This window comes from Ursus arctos, unplaced genomic scaffold (assembly GCF_023065955.2).
Source record: "Ursus arctos isolate Adak ecotype North America unplaced genomic scaffold, UrsArc2.0 scaffold_25, whole genome shotgun sequence".
NCBI classification, from domain to species: domain Eukaryota; kingdom Metazoa; phylum Chordata; class Mammalia; order Carnivora; family Ursidae; genus Ursus; species Ursus arctos.
In genome coordinates this window covers 34,101,282-34,119,447 of record NW_026622930.1, presented here as the reverse complement: position 1 = coordinate 34,119,447, position 18,166 = coordinate 34,101,282, and the positions used below count along the sequence as shown (strand labels likewise).

At 36.5% G+C, this 18,166-nt stretch overlaps 1 protein-coding gene across 22 annotated transcripts in view; it reads left to right on the top strand.

Annotated features, from left to right (window-relative positions):
- Positions 1 to 18,166, top strand: part of FUT8 (fucosyltransferase 8) — a 282,852-nt gene that overhangs the window by 70,657 nt on the left and 194,029 nt on the right. Inside the window, exon 1 of one of the 22 annotated variants that reach the window (XM_057318409.1) lies at positions 16,073 to 16,440. The exons of the other annotated variants lie outside the window; for them this stretch is intronic. The gene's annotated coding sequence lies outside the window, so the exon portion shown is untranslated. Of the gene's footprint in view, positions 1 to 16,072; positions 16,441 to 18,166 lie in introns of those variants that run through there. 22 annotated transcript variants of the gene reach the window in all.

Genomic DNA, 18,166 nt, shown 5'->3' with positions numbered 1-18,166 from the left:
AAATTTTTTGATATGCATTTTTTTCTTCCCTTTCCCTTCCTCCCTCTTTCCTTCCCTCTCTCCCTTCCTTCCTCTTTTTTTCTTCTTTTCTTTTCCTTTTTCTTTCGGATTACCTGTTTTCGATATCTGTTCTTTTACATACCTAAGTTTCTTCATTTTGGTCAACAATACGTTGAATGATAGGGCTAGAAGGCAATGACTGAAAACAAGAATTGGTGTTCAGAAGGTCGGGGTGATTTTGGTTATTGAGCCTGGTACAGATATGGGCAAAATGTTAACTCTGTCACAGATCTGCAAGATTCTTTGTACATATTTCCATCTATTCTCTTGTAAATGGTATCTTAGGAATGGTCCTTTTCAGTTTGACACTGGAGGAATTGGACTTAAAATTTTCTTGTGAAGAAAGGAAGTATTTTGCTACTATCATTTGGAAACCGATTGTTATATTTGGTTTTGGTTGTTATTGGAATCAGTTTGAAATAATGCCATTTAGTAATGCCATCTAACACAACTATTTATTTTGATTTCTTGCCTATGTATAAATATGATAGAACAGAAATCCCTTAATTATGGGGACCTTTTATCTTTGTGTTGCTAGTGCCTCCTTGTATCTGGCCCTCTAAAGGAAAACTCATTTCCTGTACTCACAGCACTTCTGACACCAGATGTGTGGGTTTTCCACACCAAGCAATTCTTTAATTCTTGGAGGATACCAACCGAGTAGTTAGCGTAGACCCCAGAGGTTAAGGGTCCAGTCCCACAAGACTACCCTTCACTTCAGATGTCAGTTGGAGGTAATGGGTGCCCAGGTAACCCACACGTCTGTCTGACTTGGCTACAGATTGGGGGGATCCCATGACTTCCTCCTCAGGTTTGATAATTGGCTGTTATGTCTCACAGAAACTCAGAAACACGTATGTTTATCGTCTTATTACAAAGGTATAATTAAAGATAATGATGAACAGCAAGGTGAAGAGGTACATAGGATGAGGTCCAGAAGGTTCCTGAGCACACAGAGTGAAGTGTGCCACTTTCCTTGCACATGGATGTGTTTACCAACTTGGATGGTCTCTAGGCCCCGTAGTTTAGGGATTTTTAATGGAGGCTTTATCACATAGGCACTATTGGTTATTAAATCAATGTCCAGCCCCTCTTGTCCCTGGAGGATAGGGCATGGGGCTGAAAGTTCCAAGCTTATAATCTGGGTTTGGTCTTTCTGGTGGCCAGCCCCTATGTTGAAGCTATCCAGGAACCCAGCAAGAGTAGCCTCATTAGAATGAAAGATGCTCCTATCAAGAAATTCCAAGGGATTTAGGAACTCTGTGTAAGGGGTGTGTGTTCATCAGGGCCAAGACAACTGTGTTCAGTCTGCATGGGGGCTCACAGAGGGGGAGTAAAGGTGCTGGCACTGGCAGGAGTCTTTCAGAGTACCCAGGGGCTCTGGTTTCCATGTGCAGAGGGATGTTGACAGTTTATTATCAGGCGGAGGCTTCAGAGTCGCAGGAGGATTGTTTTCTAGGTGACTGGGACAGCACTCCACTAGAAGTCCTCACCCACATGTCCAACGCTACTTCCCACCAAGTCCCTACTGTAAACTGGTGTGGAGCCTCTTTTTACTTCAGTGTCCCTTGAGTGCCCTCTACTGAAAAAGCTTAGCATAGTGCTCATGTTAAAGGAATAGTTAAAGGAATTTTGTTGTTTATCACAAAACATATATTGAACGATTCCTTCATATGCAGAGTCCCCAGCATATGTGTCCATAAATGACACATATGGATAATACCTAAGTTTGTTTACCCAGTTACCTGTTGATGAGCATAGTGCTCATGTTAAAGGAATAGTTAAAGGAATTTTGTTGTTTATCACAAAACATATATTGAACGATTCCTTCATATGCAGAGTCCCCAGCATATGTGTCCATAAGTGACACATATGGATAATACCTAAGTTTGTTTACCCAGTTACCTGTTGATGGACAGTTTTGGTTCTTTCTAGTTTTTGGTTCGTACAAGTAAAGCTGCCATGAACATTAATATACAAGTTTTTGTATGGATGTATATTTTCATTTCTCTTAGGTAAATGCCTAAATGTGGAAAGACTGGATCGTACAGTAGGTGTGTGTGTAAATTTTTAGGAAATTGCCAGATAGTTTTCCAAAGTGGCTTATGATTTTTTGTTCTTGATGGCAGTTCCTCTATATCTTATCAATATTTGGTATGGGTTATTCGTTTTAATCTTAGCTATTCTAATAGGTGTATACTATTATCTCCTTGTATTTTAATTTCCATTTCTCTAATGACTAAGAAACTCATTTCTTGTGTTTATTTACCATTTGTATATTTTCTTTGGTAAAATGTCTGCTCAAATCTTTTACTTTTTTTTTTAATTGGGTTTTCTCATTATTGAGTTTTGGATTTTTTTTTTTTTTTACGTTTTGAATGCTGTTTCTATATTTTTGATTCCATACTTTGCAGAGGTTTTTTTCCTGGATTGTGGCTTGTCTTTTTATCCTTTTTTTTTTTTTTAAAGATTTTATTTATTTATTTGACAGAGATAGAGACAGCCAGCGAGAGAGGGAACACAAGCAGGGGGAGTGGGAGAGGAAGAAGCAGGCTCCTAGCAGAGGAGCCTGACGTGGGGCTCGATCCCACAACACCGGGATCATGCCCTGAGCCGAAGGCAGACGCTTAACCGCTGTGCCACCCAGGCGCCCCTACTTGTCTTTTTATTCTTTTAACAGTATCTTTTGAGGAATAATAATTTTTAATTTTGATGAAAGTTCAGGCTATCAATTTATTCTTATATTGATCATGTTTTTGTAGCTAAGATATTTTTGCCTAATGCAAGTTTACAAAGGTGTTCCCCTAGGATAGCTTCTGGAAGTTTTATGGTTTTAGGGGTTTTTTTGTTGTTGTTTTGGAAAGTTTTTTTTTTTTAAGATTTATTTATTTTAGGGAGAGAGCACAAGCAGGGGGAGGGGCAGAGGGAAACAAGCAGACTCCCTCCTGAGCAGGGAGCCTGACAAGGGGCTCAATCCCCTGGACCCTGAGATCATGACCTGAGCCAAAATCAAGAGTTGGACACTCAACCCACTGAGCCACCTGGGTGCCCCATGGTTTTAGGTTTTATGAATAGTACTATGATGTATTAGAGTTAATGTTTTTTATGTGAAGTGAAAATTGGATAAGGGTTTATTTTTTTTGCATAATGATTTGTTGTCTTTACGCTTTTTGTCAAAACTCAGTTGATCATATATGTGTGGGTTATTTCTGATTCCCTAGTTTGTTCCCCTCTATGAATGGATTTCTGGCAAGTTGCGCAAGGCAGATTTCCAGCAAGTCCTACTGACATGACACCAGAACAATTAGCTGTCATTCAGTGAGATAGGACTGTGCCCTCTTCAACAAGGTCTCATCTCAGCCCTGGAACGTCTAGGGAGTTGGGAGAGGCTCTTGCTTAGGCACTCCTGTCTCAGCCCTAGGAAGTATTAGCTGCTCTTGTATTCTTTAGTATTCTCTTTGCTTCTCAGTAGTTAATTGTTGTCATACCAATCCCTGTTATAGTTAATGATTCTTTATACTTTCCTTTTTCAATTTCTGTGTGTCTTCTCTCATCTGATTGGATCTAGAATGATGCAACTGTTCTAGGTTTTTTACATTTCTATGTGAGTTTTAGAAGCAGATGTCTAAAAAGAGCCTACTGGGATTTTCACCGAATTTATACATAAATCTGGGGGAATTGGCATTTATCAATAGATTAATTTGGGGAGAATTGACCTCTTAACAATATTGAGTCTTTTGATTCGTGAATAAATTATCACCTTTTATTTAGATTTTCAGTGTATTTTTTTTTTAAGATTTTATTTGTTTATTTGAGAGAGAGTGCTTGCATGTGTGGGGGGATGGGCAGAGGAGGTGTGAGAGGGAAAGAATCTTTTTTTTTCTTAAAGATTTTATTTATTTGTCAGAGAGAGCGAGCACACAAGCACAGGGAGAGGCAGGCATAGGGAGAAGCAGGCTCCCCGCAGGGCATGGAGCCCAATAGCGGACTCTATCCCAGGACCCTGGGATGGTGAGCGGAAGGCAGATGCTTAAATGACTGAGCCACCCGTCTGGAGGGAAAGAATCTTAGGCAGACTCCATGCTGAGCTTGGAACCTGTTGTGGGCTTGATATCATGACCCTGAAATCATGACCTGAGCTGAAAGCAAGAAATTGAACATTAAACCAACTGAGCTACCCAGTTACCGCTAGAATTTCAGTCTCTTCTAGCAGTGTTTTATGGTTTTTTTTATATAGATCTTTCCCAGATTTTGCCACATTTATCCCTAAGTGTGTTATATTTTTTATGTTCTTATAAATAGCATAATTTAAAAAAAATTCCACTTTCCAGTTGTTCATTGCTAATATATAAAAATGCAGTTGATTTTTACAGTATCCTGTAACCTTGCTAAATTCACTTTTTAGTTCTATTAGTTTTTTTTGTTTTTTGGGGTTTTTTTGGTTTTGGGGTTTTTTTTTTTTTTGGTAGATTCCACTGGATTTTCTACACAGTAATGTCTTCTGTGAATGAAGAGAGTTTTAACTCCTTTCATTCCAATTTGTGTTCCTTTTATTTCTTTTCCTTATCTGAATTCATTGGTTAGACCCTCTAGTATAATGTTGAACAGAAATGGTGAGAAAGGACATTCTAGTCTTGCTTCTAATCCTAGTGGGAAATCATCTATTCTTTCATAATTAAGTATGATGTTAATTGTAGATTTTTCATAGATACCCTTTATTAGATTGATTAAATTCATCTATTCCTAGTTTGCAGAGACTTTGCAAATCAGGAATGGATATTGGATTTTGTCATATGTGTGTGTGTGTGTGTGTGTGTGTCTGTTGAGATGAGAGTTACTATTTTATTATGTTTTAGCTCTAGGTAATGCAAAAGTCTGTTGTTATGTACAATTTTATTGGCATTTTTTCCCGCCAAAATGACCTCCTCCCCTAAAGAAAGTTAATTAATCTACGTGTATAATACCTGGGTTTTAAAAATATTTTATGTGCAATATCATCTCTAATTGGTTAAAATATATAAATTACAATAATGCTAATGGAGTCTAATTATTGAGCTGTGATGTGAAAAAATAGAGAAAAATCTGAGAAGTATCCATAAAATACAGACCCACTAAAGAAATTTTGATTGAGTACAATTGTTTTAACTCTAAATTTATATTTAACATTACTGAAGGGAGACAGCTGTAAGACACAGATACTTAAGGGTCTTTGGTAAGTGTTTAGGAAGAAGTGAAAACAATAGAAGAATTACATGAAGAAAAATTTAAAGCATAGAGGCTTTCTTAAAGATTGAAAAAGCAAGTAAGTAGACCTAACAGAACACAGGGAGCTCAAAAAGATTGCCGTTCTTTCTTATAGACAATAATTGGAGTTAAGGCAATGTAGCTGGTGGCTTTGTGAAGTGGAAAGAATTGCCCTGGGATATTTGGGTTTAAATCCTGTGTTTGCCACTTAGTTTCTTAAACTAAGTTTCTGATTTCTCATCTGTAGAATGAACATAAGAATATTTATTCCAAGGGTTGTAATGAAGATTTAATAGAATCAGTTACATAAAAGTGCATAGCAGTATAGTTAGGTGCTTAATAAATGTTTGTCTTTGTCTTTATTATTTTTTTAAATGACCAGTAGAAGCATTGCTTTTCTGTTGCCGATTTCCCTGGTGATTATATATAGGAGATATATATATAGTAGTGCCCACAGTTACTTGAAACCCATCAAGAAAATAAAAACTGAAGCCAGTTCCTGCTATGTTGACCTCCTAGAACTTCTCATAGTTTGAAAGAAAATTAACCAGAGCACTGTGAGCATGAGGTTGTATTAGAAAATGTTCTGAAGGAGAGTTCTAACTCGAGGAAGGATGGCAGAATTTATAGGGCATTAGCAGAAGGTGTTAGGCATAGTTCAACTAGTTTGGGGACTAGTTGGTCAAGGATGGCTCTCAGAAAATTGATCTTGTAGCTAAGTAGCCATTGGACAGATTTTTTCAAGAAGTTTGAGGAGAAGCAGCTGTGGGGGTCAGTCAAGGACATGAGAGGACCAATGCAAAATTCTCAGGTGTTTACTGTCTACACAGTAGATTTCTCTATCATTGGCTCTTCCAGTCTTCTCCTCCTGCACCCCCGCCACTACTATAAGGGCCCTTTATCCGGGTCATGATTTTAGACCCTTTTAGCTCTTGATCTCAGAGGTAATATCTTTATGAAACTATTAAGAACAAGGAATTAAGTATTTTGTAGATTCAGAAGGTTCTCTTAGTCTTTGCTTCCTGCCTTCTTCGTATTGTGTTTTGGATTCTATTATGTAGGTGCTCTGCAGTAGAGGAAATTGTAGTGTATGATAACGAAAAGCTTCAAAGTAGACATATGGCTGGAAGGGAGATTCAAATAGAGTTTTGTAGCAGGTATTTTAGATAATGACACATCTTCAACTTAAATTGCAATTGATTTTTTTTTATTTTGCCCTGTCTTTCTGTGATGATTCTAGTAGAAGTCAAATGAAATTATTTTTGATAGCTGGTTTGTGAACATTGGTATTTGCGGCTAACCTTCCAAAGCCTACCTGTGCTTTCAGGGAGCTCAGCCTGTGACGAAATGGATCATCTCTTCTCTTGTATCTATTTAATGCATTACTGGTTTCTAGCAGCCGGTACTTTAACATTGTTATTCTTGAGTTTGGTGCTTCAAGTGATTTCTTTGCCTTTATGAGGTACTTTCTGACTATAGGTGAATCCATTCTCCTGTAAATATAATCTGTGCTTTGAAATTACATTATCCTTGTCCTCTTTGAATGCATAAATCCTTTTATTATCTGATAGTTTGCCTCTTGCTTTGTGGCTTCCTGTGTTCCTTTTGTAATGCTTACTTAGCTTTTAATTTAAATACAAGGGTGCCTTAGTTAGCATCCAAAGAAGACTTTGGCCTATCCAGACATTGAGAAAGTATGAATATTTGGCCACCATATTTAGGATTATTGGGACATTTCATTCTAATTTTTCAGAATATAGAAGGAAAGGCAAATTTCTCATTTTTTCCTAATCAAGCTCACCATAGACCTTGTACTTTTCAAAACAGCTTGAGTTGGAAAAAAAAAATATATGAAGAATGGCATATCTGCTATTTCTACATGGATGTACTTACCATAACTGTGAAAAATATATTTGATTTACTGTGAAGCTGTGAGGGTAAATGGGTCAGATATAATCAATATTTTACTATTGTCATGCATAGTTAAGCACTTTCCCATAAGTTATGAGAAAGCTATGTATTTTTTTTTGTTTGCAGAATATCACGAATATTTCCATAATGTGGCTTTCTTTTTTTGATATTCAGAGGAAGTTAGAGATAAGATTTATCTACAACTAAATAGTAAGGCACTGGTGAGAATCTTTTCTACCTCATATATTACTATGCTGCTTAAATCTCAATCTCCTCCATTTGTAACATTTGGTGATATGATACAAGTATCACTACCATAGCTTGCTTTATTTTCTGGGAAGTATCTTTTATAGCCTTCATATCTTTCAATTATCTTCATTTGCTTTTTTTTTAAAAAAAGATTTTATTTATTTATAAATAGAGAGAGAGAGAACACAAGCAGGAGGGGCAGAGGGAGAAGCAGACTCTGCGTACCCTGAGATCATGATCTGAGCCAAAGGCAGACACTTAACCAACTGAGCCATCAAGGTGCCTCTTTTCATTTATTCTTGATGTTTTTATAGAGATTCCTGCTACCCATGGAGAGAAATAAAAACATGCAATGCAAAATCTCATTTAGGACATTTTAAAAATTAACAAATCAGTTATTTAAAAAGTTCCATGGATTTGTGATTTTTTTAGTTTTTTTTTCAGCTTTATTGAGGTATAATTGACAAATATTATAAAATATTTAAAGTATACATCATGACTTCATATGTTCTTTCTTAGTAATTATATAGTGCAGTGTTATCAACTATAGTAACCATGCTTTACATTATTAGATTCTCAGACTTTGTACATCTGATAACTAAAAGTCTATACTCCTTTACCAACCTCTTCCTATTTCCCACACCACCCAGTCCCTGACAGCCACTCTTCTACCTTCTGTATGTATGAGTTTGATTTTTTTTGGGGGGGCGGGGGGTAGATTCCATGTATAAGTGATACCATGCAGTATTTTCTCTGTCTGGCTTATTTCACTTAGTATAATGCTCTTAAGATTTATTCAAATTGTTGGAAATGGCAGATTTCTTTTTTTCTCATGGCTGAATAATATTGCATATATACACATATATGTATATGCATATATATATATATACCCCACATCTTTATCCATTCATCTGTGAATGGATACTTAGGTTGTTTCCGTATCTCAGCTACTGTGAATAATAGTGCAGTGAACATGGGAGTGCACTGATCCTGTTTCCATTTCCTTAGGGTGTATACTGAGAAGAGAGATGTCTAGATCATTTGGGTAATTCTATTTTTGATTTTTTGAGGAAACCTCCATACGTTCTCCATGGTATGCTGCATCAGTTTACATTGCCACCAGCAGTGAACACGGGTTCCCTTTTGTCCATATCCTCATCAACACTTGTTAAATAACGTTTCTTTTTTTTGTGATAGCCATTTTAACAGGTGTGAGGTGGTATCTCATTATAGTTTTGATTTGCAATTGGTGATGACTAGTGATGCTGACCTGCCTTTTCACATCCCTGATAGCCATTTGTGGTCTTCTATGGAAAAATGTCAGTTTTTAAATCAGATGTATTTAATTATCTATCTATTTATTTATTTATTGCTATTCAGTAGTATGGGTTCTTTGTGTATTTTGGATATTAACCCTTATCAAGTATATGGTTAGAAAATATTTTTTCTCGTTCTGTAGGCTTTCTCTTCATTTTGTTGATGATTTCCCTTGCTGTGCAGAAGTTTTAGTTTTTTGTTTTTTTGTTTTTTTGTTTTTTTTTTCCCCAAAATGGTAGTTTTATTGAAGCACAGGGACAGGCTCATGGGCAGGAAGAGCTGCTGCTGCTCCCTGCTGCCCAGAAGCTTTTTTTAGTTTGGTATTGTCCCATTTGTTTATTGTGTTTTTGTCACCTTTACTTTTTGTGTTTTGAAATTGAAAAAATCATTCTCAAGACTGATGTCAAGAAGCTTACCCCCTATATTATCTTCTAAAAGTTTTACAGTTTCAGGTCATTTTGAGTTGATTTTTGTCTGTGTTGTAAGATAGGGGCCCAATTTCATTCTTTGGCTCTTGCTGTCCAGTTTTCCCAGCACCATTTCTTGAAGAGACAGTCCTTTTCCCATTGTATATTCTTGGCTTGTCAAATATTAATTGACCATATATGCAAGAGTTGATTAACTGTATGTGCATGAGTTTATTTCTGAGCTCTCTCTTTTGTTTCATTGATTTGTATATCTGTTTTAATTCCAGCATTGTACTGTTTTGATTACTGTAGCTTTGTAGTATAATTTAAGTTAGGAAGTGTGAGGCCTCTAGCTTTGTTCTTTCTCAGGATTGCTATGGCTATTTGGGGTCTTTTGTGGTTCAGTACAGATTTTAGGATTATTGGTTCTAGTTCTCAGAAAAATGCCGTTGGAATTTTGATAGGGATTGCACTGAATTTGTAGATTGCTTTAGGGTATTTGGACATTATAACAATATTCTTCTAATCTGTGAGCACAGATTTATTTGTGATTTCCATTTATTTGTGTCTTCAGTTTCTTTCATCAGCCTTATAGTTTTCATGTACATATCTTTTACCTCCTTTGCTAAATTTATTCCTAAGTATTTTTTTGATGCAGTTGTGAATGGGATTTTCTTATTTATTCTTTCTACTAGTTTGTTGTTAGTGTATATAAACACAACTGATATTTGTGTATTGATTTTGTATCCTGCATCTTTACTGAATTTGTTGATTGATTCTAACAGTTTTTTGGTGGAGTCTTAGTATTTTCTATATATAACATGTCATCTGCAGATAGTGAGTTTACTAACTCCTTTCCAATTTGAATGTCTTATTTCTTTTTACTGGCTCTGGCTAGGATTGCCAGTACTGTGTTGAATGAAAGTGGTGAGAGTGAGCATTCTTGTCTTGTTCCTGATCTTAGAAGAATAACTTTCAGCTTTTCACTGTTGAGTATGATGTTAGCTATGGATTTGTTATATGTGGCCTTTATTATGTTGAGGTATGTTCCCACTACATTCACTTCGTTGAGAGTTTTTAATCATGAAAGAATGTTGAATTTTGTTAAATGTTTTCTTCATCTGTTGAGATGATATGATTTGGGGGGGGTAGGTGGGGAAGGGCAGAGGGAGAGAGAGAATCTTAAGCAGGCTCTATGCCTAGTGTTAGAGCTTGATGTGGGCTTGATCTCACAACCCTGACATCATGACCTGAGCCAAAATCAAGAGTTGGGTCCTCAACTAAGCACCCAGGTCCCCCATATGATTTTTACCCTTCATTTTGTGTGTGGTATTACATTTACTGATTTGCCTGTATCGAACCGTCCTTGCATCCCAAGGATAAAACTCACTTGATCATGGTGTATGATTCTTTTAATGTGTTGTTGAATTCTGTTTCTAATATTTTGTTGAGGATTTTTGCATTCATATTCATCAGGGATATTGTCCTGTAGGTTTCCTTTTTGTAGTGTCTTTGCTTGGTTTTGTTTACAAGGATAATGCTGGCTTCATAAAATGAATTTGAAAATATTCCCTTCAAATTTTTGGAAGAGTTTGAAAAGATTGATAATAATTCTTCTTTAAATGTTTGATAGAATTTACCAGTGAAGCCATCTGGTCCTGACTTTTTTTGTAGGAAGGTTTTTGATTACTGATTAAATCTTCTTACTAGTAATTGGCCTGTTCAGATTTTCTATTACTTCATGATTCAGTCTTGATAGGTTGGTGTATTTCTAAGAATTTGTCCCTTTCTTAGGCTGTCCAATTTGTTGTATGTAATTGTTTGTAGTAGTCTCTTATGATCCTTTATATATGTGTGATACCATTTGTAGTGTTTCCTTATTCATTTATAATTTTATTTGAGTTCTTTCACACTTTTCTTGGTTAGTCTAGCCAAATGTCTATTTTGTTTATCTCCTCAAAAAACCAGTTCTTAGTTTCATTATTTTTTCTATTGTCTTTATAGTTTCAGTTTCATTTATTTCTGCTCTGATCTGTGTTCTTTTTTTCTTTCTTTCTTTCTTTTTTAAGATTTAATTTATTTATTTGACAGAGAGAGAGAGACAGCCAGCGAGAGAGGGAACACAAGCAGGGGGAGTGGGAGAGGAAGAAACAGGCTCCCAGCGGAGGAGCCTGATGTGGGGCTCGATCCCAGAATGCCAGGATCATGCCCTGAGCCGGAGGCAGACGCTTAACGACTGCGCCACCCAGGCGCCCCAGCCTGGCCCAGCTCTTGGTTGTCTCTCACAGCTTTGTAATTGTCCAAGCTGCCATCTTCATGGCTCCCAGCAGCTGAGAGTATGCAAAAATCTTTCTGTCCCCAAGTGGAGGATCAGTCATCCACCTGTATGCAGGCTAAATGAAAGCTGGACCCTCAGGTAGCAGCTTTCAAAGTATGCAAGTAGATGTGTTCTAGGGAAACTGGGATCTGGGTGTTTCTGTCTCCTCTGTCTGTTCTGAGCCCTGGGGGTTAGCCAGTTAAGAACTGTTTCTTTGTTTACTACTGTCTTGTGGGACCTGTGAGTGCAATCCCTGCAGGCTGCCAGAACCAAGCAATCAAGGAGTGCATTCCCTGGATGGCAGCCATAGTACTCATAGTGCCAGATGTGTGTACAGTCTTCTTCCAGGAAGCTATGTGTGATTTGTTGTGATCTCCTGGGAGAAAGCAGAGATGGTGTCTGCTGGTTTCCCAGTTTTCATGGAGGATCGACATCTCTCTATACATGTGTGCTAAATTAGAAGTCTCATCCTCTGGCAGCAGCTTTTTAAGTATGTAAATAGGTCTCTTTCTGGGAATGACTGGGAGATGGGTGTTTATGTCTGTTCCCTGTGCATTGAGCCCTGGGGAGATAGCCACCTAAGAACTATTTATTTGTTTGCTACAATCCTGTTGAGTCTGCTAATGCAGGCCTGGCTGGCCATCAGAGTTAGACTATCAAGGGGTGTGTCCTTTGGGCAGCAGCTGCAAAAGCCAGCACTGGATGTGTACATAAATTCCTTTCAGGAAGATACCAGTGAGTGGGAGCTGGGCAGAGAGAGAATGCAAAGATGGTGCCCACTGGCCTTCCTGGTTTCAGGAGAGGATTACAATCTGTCCCTAGATGTGTGTTAAATGAGAAACTTGGCCATCAGGCTGCACCTTTTAAGATATGCAAATAGGCCTATTTCAGAAAAGAATGGTAGGTGGGCACTTTTGTCTGTTGTCTCTGTGCTGAGCCTTGGGGGCATAGCCATGAGTCTGTGGAGCCCACCAAGAACTATTTCTTTGTTTGCTATAGTTTTTGGGTCTTGTGGACACAAGCCCCATTGGCTTTCAGAGCTAGATGTTTTGGGGGCCCATCTGAGTTGGAAGTCTTAAAAGTGGCACTAGATATTGGGTTGAAACCCTTTAGTCTTTTTTTTTTTTTTTTTTAAGATTTTATTTATTTATTTGAGAGAGAGCATACACAAGTGGGCACACCAGCAGGGGAAGGACAGAAGGGGAGGGAGAGGAAGAGGGAAAGAATCTCAGCACTGGAGTCCCATGTGGGGCTCAGTCTCATGACCCTGAGATCATGACCTGAGCCAAAACCAAGAGCTGGATGCTTAACCAACTGAGCCACCCAGGCACCCCAGAAAATCTTTACTCTTCAGGGAGAAGTTGGTAGTTGTGAATTCTCTCCCAGTTGTATGTTGCTGTGCCGGGAGTGGGGTTTATGGAAAGTGTTTCTCAGCCTTTCCTACCCATTCAGTGTTATGTTTTTTATTTGTCCTATGTGTAGTAGTTACTCAGCTAGTTTCTAGATTTCTTTCAGAGGGACTTGTTTCATGTTTAGATGTACATTTATGCCTCTAGGAAGAGGTGAGTTCAGGATCTTGTCACCATCTTCAACTGGAATCAGAGTTGTGATTTTCAAATGTTATCTTTTTGAATGAATAGTTATTCCAGGGAATTAACAGAGATGCCAGTCATATCTAAAATATAACACAAAGTGAGTCTTAAAAGGTATATAACTTCATTTGTGTTGCTGCATGATTTAACTCTTTTCAGTAAGTATACCATTAGAGAATACAGTAGTTCCCCTTACCCATAGTTTTCCTTTTCACAGTTTCAGTTACCCACAGTCAACCATAGTCTAGAAGCAGATGATACTCCTTCTGATGTTAGAAGGTCAGTAAGTAGCCTAACGCTATGTCACAATGCCTGTGTCATTCACTTCACTTTATCTCATCATGTAGGCATTGTATCATCTCACATCATTACAAGAAGAGGGGTGATAAGATATTTTTAGAAAGAGAAAGCACATTCATGGTATTTTTATTATAGCATATTATAATTACTCTATTTTGTTTTTAGTTATTGTTGCTAATTTCTTACTGTGTCTAATTTATAAATTAAACTTTATCATAGGTATACATGTATAGGAACAAACATAGTATATATATAGGGTTTGGTGCAATTTGTGATTTCAGTCCACTGGGGGCCTTGAAATGTATACCCTGTGGAAAAGTAGGGGGAACTACAGTATGTTTAGAATGATAGCAAAAGGCTTGTGCTGTTTATTAATATCATACCTATGTGTAGTTGGTGTCATTGGTCTCATAGTTGCATAAAATAGATGGCATAGGGAAGGAGAAGAAACATAAAATGAGAGTTTCTGCAAATTTACCAGAAGAAAGAAGTGCAGTGTACTTTCTAATGTGCTTTTTAATGTTAAAAAATTAAAAATTCCAAAACCCAAGGAAACTGAGAAAGCTTCTTGGACTTATATAACAATTTTTATGTATTAGTTGCGGAGCAAAAACAATAGGAAATTAATTTTATATAAAAAATAGCTTTTAACTGTGAAGTCCTTCTATCATTCTTCAGTTCGTTAAGCCTACTTTTGGTTGTTATTATTTTAAAAAAAATGTAATTAGGCAGTTCTAAGAAAGCTTCAGAACAGCTGTAATTACAGCTGCAGATTTAGTCAAAATAGGGGTTTTTAAAGGCTCCACTCCCCTTTCGCATCTCTTTCCCTCACCCCAAGTAACCCAAATTTAGTTGTAAAAGTTTTGGTGAGCTCAGGATTCCCGAAACTGGAGTGCCATATGTTTAACTGCATGCAGATGTGATGATTGTATGTGACTCTTCGTTAAGTTTTTCGGAACCTTTTTAGTTTTTCTACTCTATACACAGTTAAATGATTTTTATCAGCTTGTTTCTATATTTAATTTTACAGATATACGTGTATTCCAAACATAGTTTATTGATTTTTATCAAGGCTCAGGCATCTGCTAAAACTACTTAGGGGGATAATAGTTTTTAAATTTAAATTTGAGCTAATGCTGCTATTATTACAAGTTGACTGGAAATCTGTAAAATCTTACATCTATGTTTTTCTTCAAATTTTACTTCAAATTGTTTTCAAAAATATTTCTTTAAATTTTACTCTAATAGGAAATTGACTTTAACCCTGTCTAAAAACAAATTTGGTAAATCTCTTAATTATTGGAGAAAGTTCTATTATGATAAATCAGAAGTTAAAGATACATTCTTGTTAGTGCTCCCCTCATGTTTCCTTTCTGTAGCTTTATGATCTAGGGATGTGGATGTCATTTTGAGGTCTGGTTTTCAGTTAGTCAGTCAGGGATTGGCTATAAAGGTTATGAAAAACAATGGCTATGAGCAAGGTTTGGGGCCAAACTCCCTTTCTCAATTAATTGCCATCTCCTCTGCAGATGTTAGTTATGCTGAATATCAGTCTTGGGCTACAATAACCTAACTTGGATTCTAATCATAATTTTGCAGTGTTATTTTCTCAGAATTTGTTTTAAAATTGTAGTTATTTGTGGTTGAATCACAGGTAAGGAAATTCAGAAAGTCTTCTGCCAAAGTTAACAATTTAACAATTTCAGGCAGAAGAGCAAATGAAACATATCTATAGGTATATACCACCATGTTCAAAGGGATAAGGTTACAAAAATATATGGTTCTTACCTTCAAGTACAGTGGGTAGAAAAGATACAAATATGTACATTAGTTTAAGAAATCAACTTTTAGGAGTGTCTGGCTGGCTCAGTCAGTCAAGCTTCTGCCTTTGGCTCAGGTCATGATCCCGTGGTCCTGGAATGGAGCCGCATGTCGGGTTCCCTTCTCAGCAGTGAGTCTGTTTCTCTCTTTCCCGCTGCCCCTCTGCCTGCTTGTGCCCTCTCTCTCTTTTCTCTTGCTCTCTCTCACAAATAAATAAAATCTTAAAAAAAAAAACACAAAAGAAATCAACTTTTAGAAGATAAATAAACTTGGTTTTATATCTCCAGACTCCGGAACTCTTCAGATCTTAAAGAAATTCCAAAGCCCTAGACCAGTTTTCTTATACATGAGGAAACAGACTCAAAGAAATTGAGTGAATTACATTAAGTCATTGATTAAATAGATTTATAGGACATTCTAAAAATGAACTCAGGAGTACAAAGGTAGCAAGTTAACTTTGCTCTTAGAATGTTGGATGTCAGCTAATGTTGATTTGATTGCTCATTGTAGGTACTTCTAGAGAGAAACTGCTGGTTCTTTCCTCACATGAGTCTAAGTGGGAGTATCAGCAGAATGTGGACTTATATAGTAGGTTATTTTTAGAGAGATAAAAATTGAACAAAAGCCATTTCAGAGAATACTGCTGAATTCAAATGAATAGTTAAATACACTCATTAAGACAGAATAAAGAACCGTATTTACAAAATTACATAACTTTTAAAACATAGATTGGCTTATTTGAGATTGAGTATAATTTTGATGAGGAACATACAATTAATTATGTGAAAATAAAGGAAGAAACTTAACAGAAAGAAACTATTTGGAAGGAAAATAAAACTGAGACTTTAAAAAAATAGGAAAAATGAAATGTGAAAAGCAATTTAATTTTATTTAGTTACCCAAACTTGATGTTGTCACTGTCTCTTCTTTTGTCTTCCTCCTTCCTCTACTGGTTCTCTCTGAAAAAGGCTCTAGTGTGGTGTGGTGTGATACAGTTCAGTGCAGTTCTGGGTTTGTCACCAATGACCAGTATAGTCTTGGACTTAAAGTTTGCATATTTAAAACATACAAAAGTGAATAATTTTGAATTACTTTGACTTCTGAGCTTAAGTTAAGGTACTTCATGAAAAATGAGATTGGGTCTTGGATGTGACTATAAGATTGTTGGGACAATCACCTGAAATCACATGAAAATGTTTTAAAAACTGAAGACTTCACAAAGGTAAATAATATATTTTTTATAACTATAGATTCAATCCAGCTTGACAAATACTTGAGTATCCAATATGTCAGAACCAGGGTTGTAGACTTTTGAATTCAGGAAGATAGAGTCCTTGCCTTTAGGATACTTTCTGTGTAATTGGGGAAGAAACAAAATATATAATGCAAATGTCTATAGTGTATGACAGAATATGAAAAAGGTAATGAGAGGTTCAGCTGACCCAGATTGTGGTTTAAGTAAAAGAGCTTCCCCCCTGAATCTGCTTGAAGTCCATGAGACTTGGTATGCCCCGAGTGACAAAGTGAGTATTTTGACTTTTTCTTGTATATCTTCTGCTTTTTGAGCCTTGAGGTAAGAGTGGACAGATTTTTTACTTGCATTACAATGTGATGAAAGACTAAACTTGGGCTCTCTAATAGTTGCAGATGGGAGCTTATTGATTTTTTAGGTGTACAGACATGAATCAGTAGCTGAGTCAAAGTGCCACAAAGAATGTATAATTTTAGATTTGCTGAGTACTGTCAATGGGATAGGTTCTAGATTTTAACATCTGGGTTGGATCCCTTGACAGGAACATAGATGATTAAAGGGAAGCTTGAGGAACATCTGTCCAGTCCCTTGAAGAGAACTTTTACAGGGTCCCAGAATTAGCTTGGCTGTTTCTGTTTCTCATAGTGAGAAATCTTTCTGTTATGTGATGAAGTACACTTTCTTATGGGCTGTTGTGTTTGGAATTCTTTGTTTTTGTCAGACCAAATGCCTTCTGCTCCATCTGCTGTTCTGTATTTTTTACATTTTATTAGATATGCTACAGGCTTGAATAAGGAGAGAACCTGTCGATAGGGCAGCCAGAAATAGAAGAGAAGAATGATAGGTTCAGGAAGCAAGTCAGAAAAGAAAATAATAATGATAATAGCTAATACTTATTAATATTGAAGTTCCAGGTCCTGTTCTAAATGCTTTTCTTTTATTACCTTACAACAGCATATGGTATTGATATTTTAATAGTAACTATTAGTTAAATGAAATATTAACTTAATGTTAAGTGGTAATAATATTTATCCTTGTTACAGACAAGGGAGATGAGCTATAATGCTTTGCATGAGAGGCAGGGTTCATGCTAGGGGTATTCGATTCTATATACCAAACTCTAACACTACCACATACTGCTTGTTAGAGATAATCTGGACACCCTTTTAGGAAAAATTCTCAGCCTCCTCTTCTCTATGTACAGTACTCATTAGAGATAAAAGATGAATATTTTAAGGCCAGTAACTTGGTTGGCAGAGGTAGGGTAGAGGAGGTGAAATATTATAAAATTTATTCAACATTTTAAGACTGAATGGAGGTATCAGAAAGGAAGGAACCTGAATATGAATATAATCTACTTTGCAAATCAGGGAGAAAGGGAATTTTGGTTAGGCTATTGTAATGACTAGATTTTATGATGCTACATAGTCATGAAAGGTTGACATAGAAATAGTTTCATAAGAGCTTATGACTGATCACTAGTTTATAGACCAGCACCGTCCAATAGAAATATAATGTGAACCATGCATGTATTTAAAATTATCTGGTAGGCACATTGAATAAGGTTAAAAGAAACAGGTGAAAGTAGTTTTAATAATATATCTTATTTAACCTAATATATTAAAATTTTTATCTCAATACCAATTAATATAAAAATATCAATGAAATATTTTACATTCTTCCTACAAAGTATGAA